This window comes from Equus asinus, unplaced genomic scaffold (assembly GCF_041296235.1).
Source record: "Equus asinus isolate D_3611 breed Donkey unplaced genomic scaffold, EquAss-T2T_v2 contig_30, whole genome shotgun sequence".
Lineage (NCBI taxonomy): Eukaryota > Metazoa > Chordata > Mammalia > Perissodactyla > Equidae > Equus > Equus asinus.
In genome coordinates this window covers 1-6,128 of record NW_027224961.1, presented here as the reverse complement: position 1 = coordinate 6,128, position 6,128 = coordinate 1, and the positions used below count along the sequence as shown (strand labels likewise).

At 68.7% G+C, this 6,128-nt stretch overlaps 1 non-coding gene across 1 annotated transcript; it reads right to left on the bottom strand.

The window, feature by feature from the left end:
• Positions 1-2,567: 2,567 nt before the first annotated feature.
• On the bottom strand, positions 2,568-2,686 carry LOC139043603 (5S ribosomal RNA). The gene has a single exon (XR_011500686.1). It is a non-coding gene; the product is annotated as a 5S ribosomal RNA (ribosomal RNA).
• Between the last annotated feature and the right edge of the window lie 3,442 nt (positions 2,687-6,128).

The window sequence follows — 6,128 nt, the reverse complement described above, 5'->3', positions numbered from 1 at the left end:
CTCCCTGTCTCGAGACCTCTGGGCTTCAGGGTTCTGTGCCGCAAGGCTTTCCCGCCGCACCCCCCGGGACCCAGGGCGCGCTGTGTGCGCTGCCCGTCTCCAGCGTTTGGGCCCTGTGGGCCTTCTTGCGTCCCACTGGAAAGGGGACCCTGGGACGGAGAGAAGATGGGCAGGGGGCGGGCTTCGGCAAAGAGAGCGACGGCCATCCACAGACGTCCGACGAGGCCCTCCGGGGCGCCAAGCTCTCCATTTTCCACGGCACGTGTCCTCGTCAGGTTCTGCCACCTCTGGCCGGCATGCGTAGGCACACCGCTGGTCTTGCGGCCCCAGAGGCGAGGAGGCGAACGCCCCGGAGGCCGAGATTGGCACCCGCGTTCTCGGCTGCTGGGTGGCCAGCACCTAGGAGAGTGTCTGGCCGGAAGCAGCCAGGCGATCGATCCCTGGGTGCTGGATGAGCCTCGGCGGCAAGAAGTAGGCTCGTGGGGAAGGACGGCGGCCGAGGCCCGGGCCCCCACCGAGGCCGCGCTCCGTGCTGAGCGGTCTGCTCCGTATTTCCCGCTTGCGTTCTCACCAGCACTCGCCCCCGCAAGGAGGCACGAACGCCAGGACCCCCTCGCACCAGAGGAGGAAAGCGCAGCTCAGGGAGGGCACGTCACTCGCGGGAGACGGCGCCCCTTGGGTTTCAGCTCAGGACTTCGGTCTCCCGAGCCTGCGTTTCGGGGCAAGGCTCCGGTCCCGCGCTCCGGGAAACTGACAGGGACGCAGTCCCGCTTCTCCCCGCAGAAGGTGCTCCTCGGAGATCAGATCCGGGGACCCGTCAGAACCACCCCGGGCACGAGCTGGCAGGGAGCGACGCGCACCGCACCCCCCCCCTCCCCCATCCCGCAGCCCGCAGCCCGCAGCCCGAGGAAGCGAGGAGCAGGCGAGAGAGGCGCTGGGTTGGCAGGAGGGGAAACGGGGCCGGCAGGAGAAGCGAACCGCGAAGAGACTCCCTCCCAGGACGACGATGGCTGAACGGGGAGAGGAGGGAGCTTTGGGTCCTCTCTCGTCCTGCTTTGACCGGGATGTCCCCATTTTTCCACAGCGAGCGAGTATGGCTCTTGGATTCGGTGGGGAAGACGTGATTTATCTGGAGGACTTTTCCCTTCGGGGGTTCAAAGTCCGTTCTCTGAGGCAAGGCTCCCTCTCTGCCTCCCTGTCCTTCCCATTCGCCTCCCCGGAAGCCAGCTCTCCTCCCGGTTTCCTGGATCCCTTGGCCACGGTCCTCTGTTGCAAACACAGGCAGGTGCAAAGAAGATGCGAAAGGCTGCCCGAGCCACGCGAACGGAAAGCTGAAGCCAGGGAGCCAGGAAGGGCTGGCTGCTGAGGGAGGACGTGTCCTGTCAGGAGGCTTTTCAACTCCCTCTGACAGATGCGGCCTGGAGGGGCGGGGCCCGGCCGGGGCCCTGGGGTGGTAGGGGTCGGGTGTGAGGGGGTGGGTGGGGAGGCGGGGGGAGGCGGGAAGAGAGGGAGGCCCCCGAGTGAGGGGACACCAAAAGCCTCAGCCATCAAGACTCCTCGTCTTTGCATCCAGCGTTCTCAAACTCAAAACGAACGCAAGCTCATCCACCAGGAGCAACGTAGCAGCGTTTCCAAGCGAGGCAGGACCGCCCGAAGGCGAAAGCAGAATGGGATCCTAGTCAGGTGGAGCTTGAAACTCAGACCCACCCACCCCCCTACCCCCCCCCACCACCACCACCTCCCCCCCTCCCCCCCACCCCGGGAAGGGGGCTTCTGGAAGGAAAAGCGAGACAAACTGACAGGGACAAACTTAGGTCGGGAAAGGAGTGTTGATTGTGAATGAGCCTCTCAAGGACAAGCAAGCGGGTACCAGGTTTTAGAAGATGACCTGCAGCGGCAGAGACGCCAGCAAAGGCAGAAGCCATCCCGTCTTGGGTGAGGTGCCCGAGACGCTCCTCTCTAACCCAGTCCGCCCTGTCCTTGGAGAAGCGGGCGGTGTCTGGAAAAGCCTGACCAGGTGCCTTTCCTCGGTGGGCGGGGCTGGTCGCTTTGGGACCCGTTTGGGCCTCCCGGCACCGCCGTGGAATCCGTTCCACCTGACAGGACGACTCTACCCGGCGGCTGGGGCGGCGGGGGCGGGGCGCCGAGGGAAGGGCTGGGGTGTCACCGGAGCGGGAGCCGAGCGGGTGGGAAGAGGCCGAGGCCAGAGGGAGCCGGCCGGCGGCGTGTGCGGCGTCGGGGTCCCGGTCCCGGTCCCGGTCCCGGTCCCGGTCCCGGTCCCGGTCCCGCCGGGCTGGCCCCGATTGGCCCTGGGTTCGGGTGGGGCCGCGAGCTGGAAGGGTTGGGCTGTGGCGGGGAGGGGTTGGGCCCTGCCCATGGGCGGCGCCGGCGGGCCCGCGGTGCGGAGGGGGGCGGGAGGGGAGGGGGAGGGTGGGGGGGGTCGGGCTGGCTGGAGGGGTGGGGGGCGTCCGCGGAGGACGGAGGCCGGAGGCCGCAGGACGGAGGAGGGGCGGCAGGAGCGCGGAGGGAGCCGCGCCCGGCCGGCGGCAAAAGGCGAGGGAGGCAAAAGCCTACAGCACCCGGTATTCCCAGGCGGTCTCCCATCCAAGTACTAACCAGGCCCGACCCTGCTTAGCTTCCGAGATCAGACGAGATCGGGCGCGTTCAGGGTGGTATGGCCGTAGACGCTGGCGCCTGCCGCCGGCGCCCCTAAGAAGCCGCGCCGCGTCGCCCGGCCCGCGGCTCGCGCGCGCCCAGGCCTCTGTGACGCGCACCCGCCGCCGGCGCCCCCTGCGCCCGCGCCCGGCCTGCCGCCTTCCTCCCGCTGCTGCCTCCCGCCGCGGCCGCCTCGGGCGCGGCCAGCGGGCCAGCCAAACCCTGCGCTGCCCCGCCCTGCTGCCCTCCCAGGGCGCGGAGGCCTGGAGCAGCCCGGGGTGCGAGGAGGCGGGGCGGGGCGGGCGGCGGTGGGAAACGAGGGGTGGTGGGGGCGGCGGTGGGGGCGGGGATGGGGGCGGGGCGCCTGGCTGGGCGCTCTCCCCTCGCGGCCCGGGAACACTCCAGGCCGCCCTGGCCGCTCGGATCCGGCGATGGGTCGCAGGAGATGCGGCTGCTGGGAGGGGGGTGGCGCGGGGCACTTGGCCCGAGGCGTCGGGGCGTCGGGCCGCCGGGCCCGTGCTCCTCTGAGTCCCCTCCGGCCCGAGGGGCCTCCCAGCGGGAGCCCTGACCTCTGCGGCGCCGGCCGGGCCCCGACTTGCCCAAACCCAGGCGGAGCCACCGGCGCGACCAGAGGGCGTCAGCGGAAGCCCGCCGCGCTGCCCCTGAGGGAGCGGGGAGGCGGGGCGGCCACACTTCCCCCCCGCCAGCGCCGCCCAGGAGACCGGCACCCCGCCCCCAACCCGCCCCTCGCGGGGACCCTGGACAGCTCCTGCTGGCGCCAGCCCAGAGACCCAGAGACAGAGACAGAGACAGAGACACGGAGAAACAGAGAAACGGCGACACGGAGAGGATCCAAGACACGGACCTAGACAGACACCCACCCTGACCCAGAGAGGCTCTGCCCAAGAGCTCGCTTCCCCCCCAGGAGGGCGGTGGTGCTGGAGCTGGGCCCGGGCCAGGAGGCAGGGGCCCCGGGGCTGGCGATCACCCCTGGGGCCCTAGGCCGCGCAGACAGGCTCTCAGGAGTCCCGGGCTCCCGGCATCGCTGCCCCGCCATCGCCCAGGAACCACAGGCAGGCACCGGAGCTCGCTGGCGCGCTCTGTCTGCGCTTGCGTGTGCGTGTGCTTGTGCGGGTTGTGCGAGTGGGTGTGTAGGCGTGTGTGTGTGTGTGTGTGTGTGTGTGTGCGCGCGCGCGCGCGCGCGCCTGTGTGTCTGTGTGCCTGTGTGTGTGTGTGCGTCCGGGTTTGTGTGTTCCTTTCTCTCCGCTTCTTCGCTCTGGCTCTTTTCCTCTTTCTGCCGGGCACCCCCGACCTTACTGAGTTGATAGAAGGAGCAGGCAGAAAAGTCAGGGCCCAGAGAACTTGGCACGAGAAAGCAGCTCCATCTACCAGACATGTAGAAGCCCCTCCCCGACGACCGACCGCAGCGTCCCCGTTCTGCTCAAGTGCCGCTGGGGACGTTGCCCGGGATCTCCCGCCCGCTAGGTCACCGACGAAGGCGCCTCCGTCTTCCCAAGAGCGCGCTCGCGCCCAGGACGGAGGGAGGAGCAGCACGGTGTGATGACGGGGAGGAAGAGTCGCGTCCGAAGGCCCGTCGGTGCCTGCCGACGTCCCGGCTCTCCCTGTCTCGAGACCTCTGGGCTTCAGGGTTCTGTGCCGCAAGGCTTTCCCGCCGCACCCCCCGGGACCCAGGGCGCGCTGTGTGCGCTGCCCGTCTCCAGCGTTTGGGCCCTGTGGGCCTTCTTGCGTCCCACTGGAAAGGGGACCCTGGGACGGAGAGAAGATGGGCAGGGGGCGGGCTTCGGCAAAGAGAGCGACGGCCATCCACAGACGTCCGACGAGGCCCTCCGGGGCGCCAAGCTCTCCATTTTCCACGGCACGTGTCCTCGTCAGGTTCTGCCACCTCTGGCCGGCATGCGTAGGCACACCGCTGGTCTTGCGGCCCCAGAGGCGAGGAGGCGAACGCCCCGGAGGCCGAGATTGGCACCCGCGTTCTCGGCTGCTGGGTGGCCAGCACCTAGGAGAGTGTCTGGCCGGAAGCAGCCAGGCGATCGATCCCTGGGTGCTGGATGAGCCTCGGCGGCAAGAAGTAGGCTCGTGGGGAAGGACGGCGGCCGAGGCCCGGGCCCCCACCGAGGCCGCGCTCCGTGCTGAGCGGTCTGCTCCGTATTTCCCGCTTGCGTTCTCACCAGCACTCGCCCCCGCAAGGAGGCACGAACGCCAGGACCCCCTCGCACCAGAGGAGGAAAGCGCAGCTCAGGGAGGGCACGTCACTCGCGGGAGACGGCGCCCCTTGGGTTTCAGCTCAGGACTTCGGTCTCCCGAGCCTGCGTTTCGGGGCAAGGCTCCGGTCCCGCGCTCCGGGAAACTGACAGGGACGCAGTCCCGCTTCTCCCCGCAGAAGGTGCTCCTCGGAGATCAGATCCGGGGACCCGTCAGAACCACCCCGGGCACGAGCTGGCAGGGAGCGACGCGCACCGCACCCCCCCCCCTCCCCCATCCCGCAGCCCGCAGCCCGCAGCCCGAGGAAGCGAGGAGCAGGCGATAGAGGCGCTGGGTTGGCAGGAGGGGAAACGGGGCCGGCAGGAGAAGCGAACCGCGAAGAGACTCCCTCCCAGGACGACGATGGCTGAACGGGGAGAGGAGGGAGCTTTGGGTCCTCTCTCGTCCTGCTTTGACCGGGATGTCCCCATTTTTCCACAGCGAGCGAGTATGGCTCTTGGATTCGGTGGGGAAGACGTGATTTATCTGGAGGACTTTTCCCTTCGGGGGTTCAAAGTCCGTTCTCTGAGGCAAGGCTCCCTCTCTGCCTCCCTGTCCTTCCCATTCGCCTCCCCGGAAGCCAGCTCTCCTCCCGGTTTCCTGGATCCCTTGGCCACGGTCCTCTGTTGCAAACACAGGCAGGTGCAAAGAAGATGCGAAAGGCTGCCCGAGCCACGCGAACGGAAAGCTGAAGCCAGGGAGCCAGGAAGGGCTGGCTGCTGAGGGAGGACGTGTCCTGTCAGGAGGCTTTTCAACTCCCTCTGACAGATGCGGCCTGGAGGGGCGGGGCCCGGCCGGGGCCCTGGGGTGGTAGGGGTCGGGTGTGAGGGGGTGGGTGGGGAGGCGGGGGGAGGCGGGAAGAGAGGGAGGCCCCCGAGTGAGGGGACACCAAAAGCCTCAGCCATCAAGACTCCTCGTCTTTGCATCCAGCGTTCTCAAACTCAAAACGAACGCAAGCTCATCCACCAGGAGCAACGTAGCAGCGTTTCCAAGCGAGGCAGGACCGCCCGAAGGCGAAAGCAGAATGGGATCCTAGTCAGGTGGAGCTTGAAACTCAGACCCACCCACCCCCCTACCCCCCCCCCCACCACCACCACCTCCCCCCCTCCCCCCCCACCCCGGGAAGGGGGCTTCTGGAAGGAAAAGCGAGACAAACTGACAGGGACAAACTTAGGTCGGGAAAGGAGTGTTGATTGTGAATGAGCCTCTCA